General features: G+C 42.8%; 1 protein-coding gene across 2 annotated transcripts in view; it reads left to right on the top strand.

The window, feature by feature from the left end:
* MYH9 (myosin heavy chain 9) overlaps positions 1 to 16,501 on the top strand; it is an 84,617-nt gene that overhangs the window by 7,221 nt on the left and 60,895 nt on the right. Inside the window, exon 1 of one of the 2 annotated variants that reach the window (XM_080971662.1) lies at positions 3,997 to 4,147. The exons of the other annotated variant lie outside the window; for it this stretch is intronic. The gene's annotated coding sequence lies outside the window, so the exon portion shown is untranslated. Of the gene's footprint in view, positions 1 to 3,996; positions 4,148 to 16,501 lie in introns of those variants that run through there. 2 annotated transcript variants of the gene reach the window in all.

The raw sequence follows: 16,501 nt of genomic DNA, 5'->3' as shown, positions 1-16,501 counted from the left end.
ATGTCATAGACTGTGACTATGTTAGTGCCCTAAAAAGCCATCGGGGTCCTTCACTAACAAGGTTTACTACACTCCTTCATTCTTGGCCCCTATTTATTTTTCTCTGTCAAGCTCCTTCATTTATTTATTGATATATTTATTAATTGCATTTAGAGCCTGCCTTTTACTCCAAAGAAGTAAAGGCAGTGTACATGGTTTTTCCAAGTTCCTTTTATCCTCACAACAACCCTGTGAGGTAGGTTAGGCTGAGAGACAGTAATTGACCCGCCATACATTTAACAAAAATATAAAACACATTTCTCTGCATGCCCACCCCCCAAAGAGAATTCTGGGAACTGGAGTTTCCCCCTCAGAGCTAGTTTCTAGCACTCACAACAAACTACAGTTCCCATGAGTTTTTGTGTCCGTGCATGCTTGAATGTCTGGCGTGTATGCGGCCGAAATCACTCAGTAAGCTTTATGGCTACATGGGAATTTGAACCCTTATCTCCCACAATGTTTGTCCAACACTCTAACCACTGCACCACACTGGCTCTCCAAGTGGCTGAGTTCTATTTCCAGCCCTGCAATTTCTTCTCCTTACACTCTTCTCACTAATGCTTAACCACAGTATTTTATCTTTTAATCCTTGATACAATGATGTTCAGTGGCACACATCTTTCAACAACTTTAGTAGCATTACCTTCTCCGCCCTTCATCCCTTTCTTAACCAAATAAACTTTCTTTCAAGAGTCTTCAGGTTATTGTCTCTAGGATACTCTGTTTCTCCAAGTACACCTTCAGCTATTCTGATTCTTGAAGTTTCTTATTGGTCTTTTTAGGATCCTTGACCTAATTAATGTCTTTTCTCACATCATTCATACCTACAAATATACATTCTCTAGCGTACAAAAAGCCTTGGGAATGGCCCAGCTAACGCTAGGATTTTAAATTCACATTGATGACAGTGTCAGAAGCCCATACTTATATCTTCTCCACTGAAATCAATAATACCTGAAAATGTTTAAGTCAGCCTTGTAAACGAGCCCTAAAAGTTACTAGCCTATGATTGACAGACAGGTGGCTTGTTTGCTTTAAATTTAAAACTTAGGTGTTTTTCTTAACAAAAGTAACTCAAAGCAGCTTACAGCAATAAATAAATTGGTAGCTAGTGCAGTCACACCAGAATTTGTGTTTATGTGTTCAGAGCATCTTGCTCTGGCTTGCTATGGGCTGACAGAATGGATAGCAGACTCTGTCCCTCTTCCAGCAGCCTGCTGAATTTCAATGCTAGGCAAGAAGGAGGCTTCCTTCCTCTGGTATCCCATGCTTTCTGTGTTGAGCACAAAGAAAAGAAGTTACCTGTATAATAATTCATTCTCTGCCAACCCATGAATCCCACCACAGAACACCTTATCATACATGGTACCAGGAAAGTGTTTAGATACAAGAGTGTCTGAATTTTGGAATGAACATCTCTTTTATTTTACTAGAGCCCCTCTAGTGCTTTATAAACTTCAGTTATAATCTGATGTTGCCTTTTTTTTTAAGCATTACAAACATAGAAAACTAGAACTTACTTCTGAATAAATATCCACAGAATTTCACTGCTAATTTTCTTTCACTAAAGATTTGACATTGACTATTGTGCTTAACATTGGTGATGCAAACTTCCCATCAATTTGCTTGACCAGCTTCAAAATAATGGTTCTTAGTGTGTATGTTAGCTTCATACCATGATACAGTAGGTCCAACTTTTATTTAGCGGGAGATCGAACAGAGGTTAAAAAGGACAGGATTCCTGCACCTTTGCCACAGTTGTGTAGAGGTGGCAATATTCTGCAGCTGTAGCTTGGATGACCACGCCTAACCCTACTGATATTCCCCGCTTTCTACATAACTTTTAAAGGTACAGGAGCCCTGCCCTCTTTTGCATCTGACCATCCAACTTGAGAATCTGACTCCTGAGTAGAGTGGCTAGATAATGAAAGTGGTTACACAGTTGCCATATATGTTAATGGGATATCATACATCAGAACTCCTTAGAGCACTACATATACGTAACAGTGGAATCCCATTGCGCTCAGTGGGACTTCCTTGAAGATCAATGGGTGTAATATTGCTGCCTTTAAAAAAGCAAACAAACCCTGCTTTTTAACAATTAAATTTGGCAAGTCCAAAACTGGTGTAGTCCGGTAAAAGGGTGGATAATTCATGCAGTGAAGCTAGGATTGCCATACATCTGGAATTTCCCGGACATGCATGGAATACTGCATCCGGAAGCAGTGTCAGGGCAGAAATCGTCAAAATGTCAGGGATGAGGTTCCTCATCTTGATGTATTTGGTTCACCTGATTTCTAGAATTTAAAAGTCAATGAAGCTAGCCAAACCTTATTATCCTTAGTACTTGGTAAGTGGGAGTATGCTATCTCTGAACATTAAAAAAGCATAAATATTTTATTAAAAAATATAAAAAAGATTTGTAAAAAGACTAGTGGAGGAAAGACAAGTGCATTAATGTTAGGAATGACAGATATAAATGAGACTTTTATGTTTAGAGGTAGAATACCTCTGGTTTCCACATACTGATAACAATAATGGGTTGGCTATCTTCATCATGTCCTGTTGTGAACGTTCCAGGGGAATCTGCTTGGCCGTCACTGAAAACACAATGTTGGACTAACAAGGCAAGCCTGTGCATGTTTACTCAGAAGAAAGTCCCACTATGTTCAGCGAGGCTTATACTTAGGTGTGCACAGAACTGCTGCAGCTTAAATAGATCTTGATCTAATATAACAAAGTGATTCTTACTTTTTTTTAAGCTTGATGATGGTGACAGTGGCATGCATGTATACAGAGCTTCACAAAGAACAGGTTTCACAAGTCCCTACTCCAAAATGCTTGCAATCTAAAACATAGAAGAGGGAACGGGAAATGGAGGTAGGGGTAAACGGGGGAATGTGAAATTATTTCAACTCCATGCACTTTGGTTGTTCCAAAAGTCTTCTACAAAATAAATGAATTTTGAGGAGGGACGTTAAGGAAGGGAGGAGGTTGCAAAGGCCTTCTGGACGCAGTTCCAGGCATAATGGGCAGGAAGGCAGGAAGAGCAGAGTTGTTTCAGGATGCAGGAAACCTTTGGACAGCTAAGTGGTGGACAAGAGGAGGTTACAGGAAGGGATGCATTGGAAAATAGAAGTGGAGAGAGAAGTGGGAGGTCAAGGCTGCAGAAGAGCTTTGAAGGTAGTAAGTTTGTGCAGGATCCAGTGGTGGAAAGGAAGCCAGCTTGCCCATTTAAGGGCACTTTCCCAGTCTTTTATCAGTACTGCAAGAGTCTTTGTTATACGTGACGTGTTAAACTTCAATTAATAAGCGTCGAACAATTTTAATTTTGAAAAATATCGCTATTGCTAAATGGAAGTAGAAGACCCGAGTATTTGCTTTTAGATGCTTAAGGGCCAGTCTTGGAGAGAGCCCTATTCAATACAGTAGGGTTTACTTCTGCTTGAGCATGCACAGGAGAACAAGCGAGTGCCCACTGTTTTGTTCCTACTCAGGGTAGGTTAATGGGGCTGAAAATGGATGGCAGGGATTTCTCCCCCGCCGCCACTCCACTCCTTGCTGCCACGCCTCAGAACAGCCAGGGAAACGTTCAAGATAGGCCCACAAAGGGCCCTACCCTTTCTCCGTGCGCCTATTGGCCGCCCGACGTGTCAGTCTACGTTCCTCTCTGAATGAGGGCGCATTGGCTGAGCCCATTTCTGCGAGGAGGATGAGAGGCGGGCTAATATGAGAAGCGGGGGTTGAGGCGTCAGTTGAGGAGATTAAAAAAAAAAAAAAAGCGCCCTCCGCCTTCTTTAGCAGCACCGCCCTCCTCTTGCGTCGCCATTGGCGGGAGCTGGAGCTCAGTCAGAGCAAGCTGCCCTTTTTATTGGCCAGCAGTACAGCAGGTGGGTGTTGCTGTCCTTAGCCGCGGCCGCTCCCTCCCGGCTTGAAACCTCGCTGTTGCCGGTGAGTGTGAGGCGCTGAAGCTGGAACAGCGCGGCGGGTGGGGCGCTGCGACTCTCTCCGAAGGTGCCGGGTACCGAGTCTTGTCTTCCCACAGCGAGGAGCAGGAGCCGCGGCGGTTCGCCCCCCCCCCAACCTCCCGGGCTTTGGCCAGACTCAGGTGAAAATCCTGCTTCAGGGACGGCGCGGGACGGGACGGGAAACACGCGAGAGATGGCGCTTGGCTTTCAGTTTGGCGCCGGCGGGTTGAGGTTCATCGCGAGGCGGGCGGGCGGGTGTGGCTTAACTTCTAGAATGCCTTTCTTCTGCCAAGCGGGCTGCAAGCCCAGGAAGTGCCACCCACTGTGGGGGCATCGGCTTTGGAGGGGGGTGGAAGCGGGTGGGGGGGGGGAAGGTGCAGCCTTCATCTCTTGGCTTCCTTTCCGCCTGGGGTGGGGGAACGCTGTGCAATTGTCACGCACAGGATCCTTCCCTTGCCGCACCGGCTACCTGTGCTTCCCCTCCCCCCCATACCTCTTTCCCCTCCCCCCCACCGCCCCTAACCCCAACAACCCTGCAGGGGAAATGGCTTTAAGACTACCGCCTCTTGCCTCTCTGAGAAAGCAGCTGATCGCGTGCTTCTCTCACCCTCTGCTGCCTGTTACTATATCCTGCTCTTGTTGCAAGAGATTAAACCTGCTCGTTCTCTTTCCTCGGTTTGTAGCTGGGGTTGCACCCTCTAATCTAAGGATTTCCTGCCCCCTCTCCCCCCCTTTTTTTTTAAAAAAAAACAACAAAGCTGGGAAGTAACGGGCAGTATACCGCTTGGCAGCTGTCAGGGCTCCCGCCTGAGTCACGGGCTGACAACCTTGTTGCAGACATTGCAATGGGCTTGGCTTCCGCCCGCCGAGCTTGACTTCCTCATTCAGTTGGCGCTGCTTGAGTCAAGCCAGGAAAGGGGGAGGAGGGAGCGACGGGGCAAGACGAAGCTTGCAGGAGGAGAGTCTCTCTGGTAGATTTTGCAGCTGCCCCCGTTCTCAAATGGGACCAACTTCTCCTCTCTGTTCAGCCAACTTCCTTTGAATAAAAGGCGGTGAAATGCCCTGGTTAAGCAACAACGGGCGTTTATTTCCCTTTGGCAGGGTGGTTCAAACAAGAGTCCAGCAGTCCCAGGGTCTGTATCTGGATGGAGCAACTTGTGAAAAGGAAAAAGAAATGGGACAAGATTCCAGCTCATGTGTTTATTAGTTGAATGTGGAAAGTGGGAAAATGCTCTGAGGCATGCTACTTCTAGAATATTCTCCTGTGGCAATTGTTGCTCTTGGGGAAATACTCCAGTTGACTCTTAAGCATTGTGATAACTGTGAAGCAAGGATTTTAGAAAGTGGGTTCTCTCTCGCTCTTGTCCCTTGATGATTGTTGCTATCTTTCAAACTTATATTTGTGGTAGAGAGTCTAGGGGATCTGTATTGCCTCCCTGTTTTGGCTATCCCTTTTCTGTGGAGCAGAACTACTTGCTAGTTTCAATACTTAATTGATATAAGGAAAGTGCCAATGCCCATAGAGACCCCCCTTTTTTTTACTGGCTGTGTCTACTTTTTCATTTTGCTCTTGGTCTTGCCTTTACTTCCTTTCTGTGTATAATCTGTGACTCTAAGTTACTTCCAACCAATGTACACCTGGAGAGTGGAGTCTGTTTTAAAAAGAAGCCCCTCCAGGGCCTGTTTGTAGACATCAGCAGCATCCCTCTAGACTAGAGATAAGTGTACAAAGTATCATGCAGGTCTGACTTGCAGGCGTGCCTGAGAAATAAGGACTCCCCAAAGCATTCAGGATTTTACCAATCTGTCAGACTTGTGTACTGCTGGCAAGCAAGATGTGACTTGCATTTTCAAAAAGTAGCATCTGAACTGGCAACAAATGACTCGTATACAAAAGTTTTGTTTGTTTCGCGGTATAATTACCCTGCAAATAGCCGCAACAAAACTTGGCTGTTAATGCTAACATGTGCATCTGTGACTAATGATTCTACCCATGATGAAACTCTAGTTTGAACTGCATAGGTAAAAAAAAGAATGCTGTGGCTAAAGAGAATGTATGAACCCTGGTCCTCGGATTAACACACTTCTACAACTTCTTAAAAATGTAGTTTCTTCCCTTAAGCATAGGTGTGACACAACAGAATCCAAAGTAATGACTGCGTAATCAGTTACTGCTTGTATAAAGATACATTATTAGTCACCAGGTGAAAAAATGCTATAGTTTCTTATCTTTGCCACTCCAGTGAAAGCTGCAAACCTTTGCACTGGCTAATACTCTCTGACTCATGGACTTGCTGTCTGGAGCTATGACGTTATACTTGTGTATTCAACTGAAATGAAATAATTGAGATAAATTCTAGTCACTTATCTATGTGAATGTCTTGGAGGGCCAATACAATTAGCCTGCCATTTTGAGCCAAAAAGTATCATGTTAGCGGTTGATGTGAGCTGGCTTGTTTCTGTCAGTCTTTGAGGGCAAATTAGGCATATTAATGTAGCTTTTGGAAATAATTGCTCAGGAGAAAGCTTGTGTTGATGTAGAATTAGGAGGGTGTGTGGCTCAAGTGGTAGAGCATCTGCCTTGCCTGCAGAAAAAGGTTCTGATTCAGGGCTGGAAATGTTCCCAGTCTGAAAGTCTCTGCCAGTCCGTGTGGGCAGTACTGAGCTAGATGGACCAATGTTCTTGACTCTGTATAAGGTAGTTGCCTATGTTCCCATGTTACCCTGAGTCCTCCTTGTGGTTCTTGACTGGTTGCAGTAATAGTTACAAGTGCAGTCTCCTTGCTACTGCCTTGTCTAATGCAAAACAGTGTTATAGACACACCCAGTTATTATATCCCCCACGATATTTCTTTCAATTGATACTGGGCAATGAGAAATATGTTTGTAGTCCTCTGCAGGCCAGTGCTATTATGGGTGTGTGGAACCTGTGGCCCTCTACACGTTGCTGGATTCCCAACTCCCATCAGCCCCAGCAAGCATGGCCAGTGGTTGTGGATGATGGGAACTGTAGTTCAACAACATCTGGCGGGCTAGAGATTCCCCACCCCACAGCTATGATGACCTTCAACAGTGGAGAAGGTCCCTCAGTAAATGTAGGTAATGATTAACCACCACAGGTGACCAAGCGAGTCTTCATCCTTTACTGCAGCCCCAGATTTGCTACCTGTTGCAACTTGGATCAGTCCAATCTACTTTTTGAAACTCTGGATATTTATTCCCCATCCATCTTCTCCAAGGAGTCCAGAGCAGATAGGGTGACTTGTAGAAGAATTTACACAGGGTCAGTTAAACATGCCCAAATTAACTTTTGAAAGATTTGGATTCAGACTAAAGGGGCAGCATACCAAGTCAGATATAACTTGGTCTGAAAGTACTTGGAATAAAAGGTAAAATTGTCTGGAATGTAACAGCAAAAGAAGCTGTCATCCATGCAAGCCTTATCTGTGTGTTTGAGGTTTCCAAGGATGGGGACAACTAGAAACTAAGGGTAATATCCAGTGTTAGTTGTGCTTAGAATATACATGTTGAAATTGAGAGATGAGTAATTTGTCCATTGATTTCACAGGTCTAATCCGTGTATGACTAACACTGGAGATCTCCTTAAGAGTTACTGTAATTTGAGAGCCAGAAGTGACCAGTGAGTGAATAAGCATGCCCACTTAACTGCTATTTATTTTTCTAGCCTAAATTGAGACAGGCTTTTTGCACAGTACAGTCTTCTTATTTAATTCGTTATGCTTACTGTTGTGGTGTGCTTGGGCAGCATGTGACCTAAAGGTCCTGTATTCCATGAACTCCTGTTAATCCAGAGAGTTTGACTTGAATTTAGGGCTGGATGTGAAGGGAGAGTAGCACATTACATTCTCACTGCAGTTTTGAGAGTTAATTTTGGTACATGCTAGTCTTGTCCTGGATAGCTTCAGATTATTTCCCTTCATGCAGAACCTGAATTCTGTTCTCCTTCCTCCTTGTAAAGGAGCTCATCTTGATTTTGGATATGTCTCCCTTAAGGATTCCAAAATTCCTCTGTTAAGAGCTACACTTGGAGCCTTTAATCTCGTATTGCAAAATACTGCCATAAGTGCTCTCTTAAGAGGAAGTCTTGGAGTTACTAGGAGTTACAAATACTTGGGGGAAGGAAGAAGTAATACAGTAGACTTTTGAGAAGAATTGGATGCCTTTTATTAAATAATGGAATAGATGCTGGAGTATTTGCCATAATGGGCATTCAGCGTTCAAAATTAGCTGGGCGCCAGTCGCATTTTGCGACTGGCAACTGGCCTCCTGCAACTGGATGGAGATATCAAGGAGGCATGCTTTGTGCCTAGCATGTCCACCTGCCTGGCTGTAGTCATCTGGTCTGCCGGGCACTCCCACCAAACACCTGATTTGCCAAACGGTGCAGCAGGAAAAAACACACTTTTTTTGCTTCCATGCGGCCACACTGGGGTGAATCAGGTGTTTGGCAGGGTAGAGTGGAAGCAAAAGACACGTATTTTGCTGCTGTACTACCTTGCAGACCCCCTGATTTCCTAGCCAGCCCCCTCCCCCCCAGTGTGGCTACCTGGTCTGGTAGCAGGGCAGGAAAAAACAAACAATGCACCTAGACATTTTGTTTTGCCGCCCGCGGCCTAGGTCCCAGGAGCCACATGGCTTCTAGCATTCCTGTTCCAGTTTCTAACACTGGGCATTTTGATAATGGACTAAGGTGGATTTAGTTAGCATGTAAACCATCTAACCTGGAAGCTTGCAATTAATGTGGTAACATTTAATTTTTTGTTTTATGCTGGCCTATGCATTTTTAAATCTACAATATTGAAATGTAAATTTAAAAAGAGGGAGAGTCTTAGAAAATATGCTGGATCTCTTCTCTTCACATCTCATGTACTAGATGATTGCCAGTTTTTAGTGGGGTTTTTTTTTACTGACGTGACCAAATCTTAAATGTTTTGTGCTACTATTGTACCATGTCAAGATGCTGCTGGTAGGAATACATATACATATACATACATACTTTGAGAGGGAGAGAGAGTGAGCTTGTTTTGTGGTATTATGTAAGTTTTACCTTAAACTGTTGAATTCTGGCAGAAATTTTTGGCCAAGATTCAACTTCCCACCCACTTTGAGTGCAGGAGTGAAAAGTGCTTCTGAACATGCATGAGGGAGGGTCTGGCAGCAGTCCTTTGTACCTTATGAAGTACCGCACAATGGAGCCCATGACCTAGAAGGGTGCATCAGTACCCTAGAATAACTTCCACATTTGCTAGATTTTATTTTTTTCACTTTTAAAATTACACTTGTGCTAGTTTGGATCCTGGTCATTTTATATCTGCTTTTCAGAAAATCTATAACTGGAAACTGCTGCTGAATGGGCATAGCTCAGCCTCCAGTTTGTAGCTGGTGAGTGCTTGCACTATTCACCTTGAGCTGTATCTAATTTTTTTTCATGTATTTGGACACGGCAGGTGTTCAGGTAGGCCAGAAACAGGCAGGCATGGAAGATAATGCAAGTTTCTCTCTTGAGCCTGGGGCAAATGTGCACTATTAATAAAAGGGACCATATTTCAGAGTATCTTTATTCTAACCGGTCTCTGCAAAAATGGTTAGTCAGTGCATGCACCCAAAATGTCACTCGCATAAAAATCTGACTTATAATTATTTACTTTCTAAAAGAAGACTTGGACAAATGAATGATCTACATCGCGGGGGCAGGTTTTAACTTTCTACTCCTACATATCATGCACAGGGTTACATTTATTTCTTGTCTAGGATGCCATAATAGGATGAAATCTCCAAGAGAAGTCCTGGGAGGTACAGGCACTCCAACAAGGGGTACTTGTAAAATTTTCCAAAGCCATAAGAGAAGTCCTTCTTTTTGGAGGATGCTGCTTAGTACTTGGGCCAGATCCCACAAAGCAATTTCCTTATGAAGCAGCAATTCCGATACTTAGTTGCCATATTCCTACATGACTGCTCTGAGCTATCAAATTTCCACACATCCAGCTTGCTAACAGCGCTATGGAAAATAGTATAGATCCACCTTAACAAGAGTGCCTATTTTCATAGATGTAAATCATAATTTGGGCGGTTTTTTTTCATGTGGAGACTTTTCATGGCATGAACAGACTCGGTAGCTTAGATCTAGTTGTGCCATGTTTATATGCAAACTACTGCCAGCTATCAGCTTTTAGGCAAATGTCTTCTCTGATCTGATGTGTGTTCACTGTCAATAGCTCCTATCTATGCAGGCTGAAATGTAATAGTACTGGATTGCCTGAAGTAGCATAGTTCTTGTTGACTGTGAATCTAAGATGACTTTGTTCTTACCTTGACTTGAAGCACCCCTCCCCGTATGACATATGTGACAAAAGAACATGGAAAGAAGTAGCTAAAGACTTGATGGCAAGAGTACATGGACTGCTTGTGGTTACATACAATTACAGACTCATCCCTAGAAGCTAAACATTAAGTAATGCATTAATAGTACCAATACCTAATTTTAGATTACTTCTTTCATGTCCAGCCCTTTGGGATATGTCCTCATATTTCTGAACATTTGCCTTTGCTGTTGATTTGTATTGAAGGAACCATTATGTTGTTGTGGAATGGGGATGGGGCTATACTTTCTCCACAATATAGACTATGACAAAGTTCTCTCACCCTCCCATTAAGCTTCTGGTATCCTGCGGGTGGCGCTGTGGGTTAAACCACAGAGCCTAGGGCTTGCCAGTCAGAAGGTCGGCAGTTCGAATCCCCGCGATGAGGTGAGCTCCTGTTGCTCAGTCCCTGCTCCTGCCAACCTAGCAGTTCGAAAGCACGTCAAAGTAGTAGATAAATAGGTACCGCTCTGGTGGAAAGGTAAACAGCATTTCCATGCGCTGCTCTGGTTCGCCAGAAGCGGCTTAGTCATGCTGGCCACATGACCCGGAAGCTGTACGCCGGCTCCCTCGGCCAATAAAGCGAGATGAGCGCCGCAACCCCAGAGTCGTCCACAACTGGACCTAATGGTCAGAGGTCCCTTTACCTTTTATCCTGCAAATACTGCTTCCCTGTGTATTTTGAGGAAATGGGAAAAGTCCCAGCACATTCATGCCTTTACCCAAGCCTAAGACAGTATGCTATATAGGGCTATCTTGAATTGGTTATCCATACACCAATTAGGCATGGGCTCTGAGAGAGGTTTAACAAGAGGATCCAAATGGTTCAGCAAAATTAATGAATGTTAGAATGATGTTGGAATGAAGCTAGGTGGTTTAAGCAGTAATGCTATAAAGGTGTATGTAAAAAAGGATTGATAACAGATGAAAATTTAAAGTTAAAGGATCATGAGAAAACAAAGAGGGAAAGAAATTGCTGACTTAACTAATTGAACTGGAATACAAAAAAGGGAGGTATGAGGAGGTCAGGGAAACAAGGATATGAATGTAAGCTACGGAAAGATTGATCCATTTTTCTTTTTTTCTTTTTAAGTGTCTTTTATTCTTTTATTTTGTATTTTGTATTTTTCTTGTATTTTTACCTTTTGTTTTTGTGTAATTCTTTTTTTCTCTGAAATTTTAATAAATATCATTTAAAAAAAACAACAAATGGTTCTGCATACAGTAAAAAATTTATTGCCTGCCTTGGACTAGGGTAGTTTAAACAACATGGATCCCAGTACCCATTTTCATTAGTCTATAGTAGTGGTTCCCAAACCTTTTCCCTCTGAGACCACTTGAACATTGCTGAGGGCCTTGGCAGATCACTTAATGATTCTCCTGCCTCTTAGAGCAATTGTAATGATTATGCTGTGCTAGATGGTGTATGTTTTTAATTGTATTTTTAGACACACTGGGCCACTTGAATGAAACTTGTCGACCACTTGTAGTTTGGGAACCCAAAGATTCTAAAAGTTCTAGTGACCTACTGCTCTGTTAAGAGGTTGCTGCAACTGTTAAATACAGAATGTGCAATCTTTCATCAGTATGCTAACTTTTGTACCAGGCTACCACTTCATCCAACTTACTTCCAATGACAGTATCCTAAATTTAATTAAATGCTTGAAAATGAGTTCCTTTGAAAATATGGGAATTTCTTCCAAACACATTCAAATGCATTGATAAGATTTAGATGAATGCAAAGATTATCTTTAGTATCTCTAAAATAGTACATTTCATCTACTCACCTGATTGAAACAACCACATTTTTTTTCTGCTCTCACAGAAGCACTCCAATACCATCTTTGCTGTGTGAGAAGCAGCTGGGGAGAGGAGCTGCAAGATATTCAGGAAGGGTTGAACCCCTTGATCAGTGTGTCCTCTCCCAATATATGTGATGAGGCTACTCCAAGATTAAACCCACACAACTGCTGCAGTGTCTAATATTGCCCTAAGATGCTGTTAGTGGTAGATTTCGCATAATCACTAATCAGTTTGGCAGTGGCACTTGAAATTATTCAGACCAGTTAGAAAATGCCTTCAACCCAATTAGCTTAGCAGGTAAGCCCTGCTCCTTACCACTGTTGGCTATGAAGTTCCTTTCAAGTAGAGTGAAGCTGTAATTGCTGGACTACACTATGGGGCTTATTTTTCATTTTGTGCAGTATTATGCAAGGTATTTAAAGTCTAGACTTGATGTTAATGTGCACAGACTAGGTATCTTAGTTATCCCTCAGGTTACTATAGAAGAAATGAAGAGGGACGACTTTTGTGCTATACAGTAGTGCTGAAACTGCTTGGGCATGCATCATGAAAGCCTTAAGAATAATATATATAGTAAAGCCTTTGGGTACTTTCATGGCTCCAGCCTGCATTAAATTTCTTCTTGTTTCCTCTTAACTAGCTGTTTTTCCACATTTCATATTGTTTAATAGTGTGCTTGCACAAACCTGCTACACGTGTTTGAAGAGCAAGTTGCGATACAACACAAATAGTATCATGGGTTGTATCCAACCAAGTTCTGTTCAGAGCACACCCACTGAAATTAATGGACCTAAGTTAGTCAAGGGCATTCATTTCTATGCGTCTACTCAAGAACTGGATACAGCCCCTAATACCCTTTTTCTTGTTGTCTGATATGAGGAAGCACAGCTGAGAGATCCACTAAGAACTTTTTCTTAGAAATGGTATTTTTAGGCACTGCTGTTCCAGCTTCCAGTTACAGTCTTGCCCAGACCTCCAAGCTACTCCATCTTATTCTTAAACTGTTCTCATCCCCTGAACTGCTCTTTTTTGTTGTTTTCTCCTGGCTGTAACTGAGCCTTTAGTCCTTGAGTTCCCCTCCATCCTATTGCTTGCCATATGTACATCTTGCAGGAGTCTTCAACAATGTTTTTCCAAAATGAGGGGCAAATAGTTGGGGTACTCTTTCCCAGTTGGTGCCTTCCAAATGCATTGAATTACAATTTCCAACAGGCCTAACCAGCATGGCTAATGATCAGGAACAATAGGAGATGTAGTCCAAAACATATGGAGGGTACCAGACTGGGGAAGGAAGGCAGGTCTAGGGAATCTACCTAATGTTCATAAACTGTTCTTTGGAAGTAGACCTTTGACAAAACATAGCTGAAAAGCGACTAGCTAACTTTTTACCTTTCACCTATGTCTTCAGCAGTCCCAGTTACAAGCATTTCTTTATTGGAGGCTCCCAAGCTGTTTATGGCCTTTAGGTTATCTTAAAAACAAGCTTGCAACTGCAGTTTAGCCTACTTGTTTGTGTCCAGGGGTGTGCAGTAAAGAAGGGAGGCTGAGCCAGGAATGGTCACTGGAATGTCTGCGTTTGTGCACAACATTTCTCCTTTGTGTTGGACCAACACTTGCTTTTGGATAAGGGAACATCCCAGGAAAGTAGTGCTGGCAGATGGCAAAGGGCTGTGCCGAAGGGATAGGTAACATTTCTGAGTAGGTGGTCACAAGGCTTTTAAAAAGTTGCATATGATTATAATTCTGTATTGAAATTTTGGAGAGCTTTAGTTGCTTAAGATACTCTGATGACACTGAATGTTCAGAGCTGCTGCTGCTATCTAGAACTAGTGATTAAAAATAGTTATAGTCCCAAGAGCCTGAGGCTGGCTTTCCTATGAAACTAGCTGTCACTTTAGCCAAGTTGCCAGACCTTATAAAACTCATAATGGAGCAGGAAATGAGGGATTATCATTACAACATGAAAAGGCAATGGTGTAACCATAGATTCCTGATCATGGACAATTATTAGCTTGTTTCCTTTGTGGTCACGAGAAGTTCAGGATCAGTGGCATTTTTTTTAAAAAAAAGGTTGTTGAGGGCGCGGCAGATCCTTGTTCCAATCTGAGCCAGACAGTACTAATGTTGGATCTGCTTTGGTCCTATCCTGGCCCTCAGATAGAAATGAATTCAATTCATGAAGAAAATCACTTGTGGGGAATGCCAACAGCCTCCTCCTTCCTGCTCTTGATCCGTTAGAAACCACTTGCCCTACTTTTCTGTCTGCTCCTGGGATAGTGGTGGTCTGCATTCAGAGAGAAGGAGCTACTGCTGCTTGTGTCAGGTATCAGGCTTTTGCACTTAAATGTGGACCAGAAAGATAATACAGAAGAAATGTCCGTGAAGAGAAAGTGCTTTAGAAGAAAGAAGCTTAGCATTGATGCAAATTGCAGAGTCCGTGAAAAAATGAGAAGGCATGATCATAGATGGGAGGGGTGTTGACTCTGACATACGTCTTGCATGAACTTGAATGGGATGGTAAAGCCAGCAGAAGAGGCAGCCTTGCTTTCAAATCTAAGTAAATGGGAATTGTGTTTCTACCTGTGGCACAGCAGGGAAGCGTTTAGTTATTGGCTCTGATCTGCTGCTGTGGAGGTATTGTTGGCAGTACTTTGGGCTCCTATGCTGAGCACTCAAAGCCTGCGGGGATAGGAACTTTTGCTTCAATATTGTCCTCTTGTGCAATGTCCCAGGCCTGTCTCTTAAGATCCTGTTGCCCAGGGAGACATGGTGAACTCTAAACCAAACCCTTTGAGCAGCAGGGCTGGGCTGGAGTCTCTGAAGCCACTGCTGTCATCTTAAAGTGGGATTACTCTACTGAGTGGTCACGAAGAATGTGTTCTCCCTCTGGAATGTTTTCCTTGTGGGCATGCTGTCTCTTTCCTATGCTGAGAAGGCATGTACTGCACACATGGTAATAGGAAACAACAGTTTCAGAAAGCATACTATGCTACATTTAGCTTGGAATAAGATATATTCCAAACTTTTTAAGCTTTGGGTTGCTGCCAGTTGGGCTTAAGTGTGCTGCAGATGGAGTTTGAAACTTATAACCACCTCTACACCCCTCCCCATAACACAATATGCTATTTCCATGCACAAGTTCCCATACTCTTGTAAGCTGAACTAATTAATATCAGCTTCACTCTTGAGTGCAACATGTCCCAGGACTTAACTCTGCAGTTGGTTTGTAATGGCAGGCGTGGCCTGTCACTACTGTGGAGTTTCCATACCACTTTTCCACCCCTGCCATTGCACTTCTGTATTTCAGCAATGATGATTGTGTGGGGAAAGGGTGGTAAGACAAAACATGATTAAGGGCAAAACATGATTCTTAAGAAATACAGTTGTGCAAATAGCTTTCCTAGCTTTGAATGCAAAGTATTTTGCCTTGGCAGTAGTACCCCGCCCCCCAATATCCTAATCTGTTTGCAGGGATACTTCTGTTTTTGTTGTAACCACAAGCCCATCTAAGTTTGCATAGGCTCTCTAGTTAACCAGTCGCAAGCCTTCTGAGAAGAAAAGCCCAATCATGGGTTTCCCTTGCCTCCTGTTATAAGAATGTTTCCCTTTGATACCATACAGAGGCTAGTAATGACTTGCTGGTCTGCAGCTGGCATTCCTCAAGTCCTGTAGTGGTGTGTCGGGAAGAGTGGAAGAAGGAAATGGTTAAATGATACAATTATTTAATCTAAGAATTGGAAAGCAGCAAAAGCCAAACAGTTCATCATGAAGGGAAAGATGACTTCTAAATTTAAAGTGATGTGGAACTTTTAAGAAGAGTCAGTTAATTTTGTGTTAACAGTTGCAACCAATAGGGCCAGAATATGGGGATAATCTTAACATGTGAACCATATGGCTTGGGTTGCATCTTCTGTTTGTACATAAAATGGCAGAATTGCTCTTCCTTTCCAATATAGGTAATTTGTTGACCCTCCCTTGCAACCACACTGATACCAAGAGGTTTATGCCAGTTAAATTTTCACACATATTTCATGTTGTGGCATATAAAATTTATATTTCCTTAGTTCAGAACTTGCTTGACACCAAGTGAATAGTGCAGTTCATATTTTTGAGTGGTGGCAGCCCTATACCCTGGGATAATAAACTAAACTTAAAAATGAGTGCTCTGAAGTAGTGCATCCAAGTACCATGCAGCTGCAAAAAAAAAGTAGACTACTTGAATGTCAAGAAAGAGCTCAGATTCCTGGAGAGAGAGACTTTAACAGTTGCTTAAGGCTGCAATCCTATGCTTACTTACCTGGGTATTAGTTC

The sequence above is a fragment of the Podarcis pityusensis genome, assembly GCF_964106645.2.
Source record: "Podarcis pityusensis genome assembly, chromosome: 10".
NCBI lineage: Eukaryota > Metazoa > Chordata > Lepidosauria > Squamata > Lacertidae > Podarcis > Podarcis pityusensis.
This window is presented reverse-complemented; position numbering and strand designations above follow the sequence as displayed.